Source organism: Rousettus aegyptiacus, unplaced genomic scaffold, assembly GCF_014176215.1.
Source record: "Rousettus aegyptiacus isolate mRouAeg1 unplaced genomic scaffold, mRouAeg1.p scaffold_m13_p_7, whole genome shotgun sequence".
NCBI lineage: Eukaryota > Metazoa > Chordata > Mammalia > Chiroptera > Pteropodidae > Rousettus > Rousettus aegyptiacus.
This window is the reverse complement of record NW_023416310.1, coordinates 11,449,211-11,454,075: the sequence shown is the minus strand read 5'-3', so window position 1 is coordinate 11,454,075 and position 4,865 is coordinate 11,449,211. Positions and strand designations below refer to the sequence as shown.

The 4,865-nt window shown below is 40.9% G+C and overlaps 1 pseudogene; it reads right to left on the bottom strand.

The window, feature by feature from the left end:
- Positions 1 to 3,446: 3,446 nt before the first annotated feature.
- Positions 3,447 to 3,565, bottom strand: LOC118606235 (annotated as a pseudogene).
- Positions 3,566 to 4,865: the final 1,300 nt, after the last annotated feature.

The window sequence follows — 4,865 nt, the reverse complement described above, 5'->3', positions numbered from 1 at the left end:
CTTTATTTCATTTCGTATTCTAATGTGGTATCTCTGTCTTCTGTGCCAATGTAAAAGTTTTTCCCAGTGTGATTTTTTTTTTTTAGCAAATTTGTAGCATGATATTTTAAACAGAGTCTTTCAAATGAAATTTTAAAAGGTTGGCATGTTAGGGCTGACCTTTACACAGAGTGAATCCAACTTGACATTTCCCATGCTTTAAGATGAGCCTTTTCCATGATTGCTTCCTTTCCTCGCTCTCCTTGCCTTAATTATTCCCAGATCTCTTATACTAAAACTTTGCTCAAGTGTACTCCATTGTACCTACCAGTGGCCTCTCAGAAGAGCAGGTCAAAAGCAATTACCATTACAAAGTGATTGGCTTTTACTTACAAGAACCAAGACTTATGGGAAGAGTACACTTTTATTATCTTTCTGTGGCTGAATCAGTCCTTGAAAGGGTCCCCTGCAGAGCTCAGCGCATCACTTCACACAAAGCAAGCTCTGTAAATACAGTGTCATCATTATCAGCTGAATCCTTGAATTCTCCTAGTAAAAGGATGTTAAGCCTCAAAAGCAGGATGCGGGTATATATCTTCCTTGGGTTGAATAACGTCTTCCCCAAATTTATGTCTAATCAGAACCTTAGAATGAGATGTATTTGGAAATAGGGTTTTTGCAGATGTAATTGATTAAGATGAGGTCATATTATATTAGGGTGGACCTTAAATCCTATATGGCTAGAAATTTTGTAAAGATAGGTGAGGACGCACAGAGAGATACTGACACAGAAGGAAGATGGTCATGTGAAGGTGGAGGCGGAAATCAGACTGATACAGCAACAGGCTGAGGAACATCCAGGATTGCAGGCCACACCAGTGGCTAAGAGAAAGGCTTGGAACAGATTCACCCTTTGAACCTTCAGAGAGAGTGTGACTTTGCTGACACCTTGATCTTGAACTTCTAGCTTCCAGGACTTTGAGGGGACACTTTTCTATTGTTTTAAGCTACCCAGGTTGTGATAATTTGTTACCTTATCCCTCGGAAACTAGTATGAGCTTCTACCCTTGAAAGAATTGTGCTTTCTTTGAAGGGACAGCATACATACGGAACCTAGTGCTAGACAATGGGTGCCAGAGTAGTTTATGTGTGGCTCATCCAATTCTCAGGGACGGGAGTCTAGCGATGTGGTCGGTGTAGTGACTATGGGAACATATGACTTGAGATGCACTTTGAAAGTTAAGTGGAACACAGCAAATTATAAAGAATGAAGGAGAGACTCATTCCAGGGAGATGATTTATATGTTTCATATTGAATTTGGGGGAGTCGGTGTGGGTTGTGGACAACCCTAGAATAAGAATAGGGTGCAGGTTTTTGGACTGTACCATTTAGATTGGATGATGGGATTGGAGACATTGGAGGCTTCTAAATCCTGAGGGAATAAATTAATCATCTTTTTACTGATTATTGTTAAGATTACTTTTTCTTCCATTTCTAATATATTAAAAACTGTAGGGAAGTCTATATTGCTTGCAGGGGGAGAGGCCCTGGCTTTGATTTTTCCCAACACTTTGTTTTGAATGAATTACTGTCAGTTCTGGTTAGCCTGCTTTAATTTGACACAATCAATGAGAGATTAGTGTCCTGTGAAATTGTTTCTCTGAGCCTGGAACGCCATGAGATGGCCATTGAGAGACTGATTATTCTGGCCATTTTTTTTTTTCTTTACTGGAAGACTAGCTTCCGGGAAGGCTGCCTCTTGACGACATTCCTATAAGAGGCCAGACCTATTTGTAAACTCTGCTGCTGTGACCCTATCTTGGTTGAGAACCAAGACTCATCCTGTGCACTTGAACTCTGTGTAGGCTTACATTTCTTCTTCCAGAGAGTGAGCCAAGCTTCGACAAGGCTTTCTCTTACACTTAAGGACGCTGTGGCAAGTGTTTTATTCAACCATGGTGAAGTAGTATTGCTTTTGGTAACAATACAGTAAATTCCAATTCAAGCAAAATGTGGATAGGAAAGGTTTTATTTATAAACTGAGACCATTCCAACAGCATTCACTTTAAGAATACCTGAGTACTACTCAATGGATTTGATTAGAAAAAAAGAATGAAAAATGAGATTTCGTGATAGTGGGTTTTTTTTCATACTTTGATTATGATAGTGAATTGACATACTTGCTATTGATAATGAGATATTTTAAATGTTCAGGGGTTTCTGTCTCTTTTAAACATTTACTTTATATTTGATAAGTATCTCATAACAGTAAAAGGTTCATAAGTGAGTAGATTAAATAAGATAAAAAATATTCACAATATCTGGCACGTAGTAGGGACTCCATAACTATGTAATGGGCAAATGAATAAATTAATGAATAGAATAACACATATCTAATTTTCACACATATTTCTGGCCATGAATACTTTCTAAATGCATTTTAATGTATTTTGCAAATCTAAAGGCCTTTTGCCAGATGACATAGGAGTGTGTTCATTTTTGACACACGGTTGAAAAAGATTAGTACCAAAGTGAATAAAACTTGATGTCTTCTCTTAATTAGTCCAAAATTGGTGAGTAGTTGGGGGTCGAATAATTTAAAGTTATTATATAATATGATGTGTAATATACTATTATATCTGGGAAACGATGCAGGGGCCAAGAGCAAGCACCATTTCTTTCCTTAGGAGCTCACATACAGACTTTTACTAGAGAAGGACTCTATGGTCATAGAAGGCCTGGATGGCAAGTGGGCCCCAAGAAGGGAGCTCCTTACTCTGTCTAGATCACATCCAAAGACTCTGGTAGAAGTTACCAGGCAAGGATTCAGTTATCCAACTGGTGTTCAAAATGAAACAAAGCATAGGCCTCGTCGTTAGTATGGGGCCCAAAATTAGGGAAAGATGTTAAACAGGTGTGTCATAATGATGCTGAGTTCTAGAGTATCGGTCTGGGGATCTTTAATTGCTGGAAAGAGTGAAATTAACTTCATATGACTTGTGTGATATCAGCTGTGTGAAGAGAAGGTCAGTAGAGGCTCAGATAAACATGATCTTTTGATACTGTTTAAAATGTTCCAAGGAAGGCAATGGAGAGGCAATCTTCAATCTGTCTCCAAATGCTAGCTCTACTTCCTTAATTTTATGGTACTTCTTAGAATGAGCCTGTTACCAGCCCAGACTAAGTTTCTAAGAATAGTCTCACATCCTCCCTTCCTGGTGAAAGTTAGTAAACAATATGGCAGTGCTTCCATTTTGATACAGAGGAGAAATATTAATTGATTATCTGTGAATCATTTCTCTGGAAAGTAGAGACTCTATGGAAGAGTGACTTAATGGAAAGGATTTTGCTTTGAAGGTTTGTTGTTGTTGTTGTTGTTGTTGTTGTTGTTGTTTTAGGAGAGGAGACCCTTGTTTGACCTCACAGATTGCAAGGACCTTACAGTACCTTATTTTTTTATTTTTTACATCTACAGCGCCTGGTCTTCCTAGGTGGTCTCCCATCCAAGTACTAACCAGGCCTGACCCTGCTTAGTTTCGGAGAGCAGATGGGATTGGGCTTGTTCAGGGTAGCATGGCAATTGACAGAAAGGATTTTGTGACTGTAAACATGTCAAGAAGAAAATTGCCACAGTATGTGATTGTTTAGGGGGCATAGCCCCTGACCTTGACAAACCATGAAAGACTTCTGGGGTTATCTCTCTGACTTTCACTGGCTGACTTCATGTATATTTTTTTCTTTTTTTGACACATGGAAAATGATGTTTCTGGATCATTTAATCCCTACTGTCAACACTGGGCCCCTCATTCCCATATCTTAAATGAGGTGTCGTTAGTTCACCTTGTGAGCAGTATGATATGCACTTCATTGTGGAGCCAGAAGAAAGGACTATAATTCTGCTCCGAGAAGCATGATGTTTTCTTAAAAAGTATCAAGCATTGTTAGACCAAAATAATTTATCAGTAAGAATGTGGCAAGAAGTTAAGTTATAGCAACTCGCTCCCCGCATGATTTTCTAGAAAAAGACAATGCTAAAGAGCTTGATAATGTGACAGTTTTGTCTGAAGTAGACAATTGTGCACTCTGCGTCTACATACACGAAGGGAGTGCAGTAGTGAGTGAGTGTGTACGGGCCCCTAGAGCCTTGGGAACGAGAACGCTATGCATTCATTGCAGCACAAAGCAAATAGACAAGCAGTGCCTAAGCAGACGCTGTGCTTCAGTCCCCAGATTTCCACTCAAGTCCTTTCCATTCATCATCGAGACGTTTCCAAGGTAACTTCAATCGCAACCCCACAGGCCTTTGCAAATCGGAGTCAGTTGCTGGAATTTCTAGGGAAAGCTGAATGGACCCACATTCTGTTTTAGTGCCGTCTGCATGGAGGTGGCCAGGAAGCTGGTGCTGCACAGCAAGAGGGCACTGTACCTTGTGGAGTGGGCCCTCAGGAGATTAACAGGAGCCTGGCAGTGAGGTCAGACCCTCCCCCCGGGTTTCCCTCTGGGCAAGCGCCTTCATAATGAGGTTCTCCACTGATTTGTGGGACCCATTATAGAAATGCGTCTCCCTCAACACCAAACAGGACACAACGAGAATGACCCAGCTTGGCTCTTTTAAGCCTGGATTATTGAGCTTCACCTGTAAGTCTGACTTGTGGGGTTGGTGTAGCTCACACCTGTCTTTGTCTGGTAAGGCTGCTGTAACATAACACCACAGACTGGGTACCTTGTCAGTGACAGAAACTTACTTCACATAGTTTTGGAGGCTGGGAAGTCCAAGATCAAGGTGCTGGCAGCCTGATCATATCCAAGATAGGTGTCTGGAGAGGCCCCGCTATGCATAGAGGACACCTTCCCGCTGTGTCCTCACCTGGTGGAAGGGGCTGGG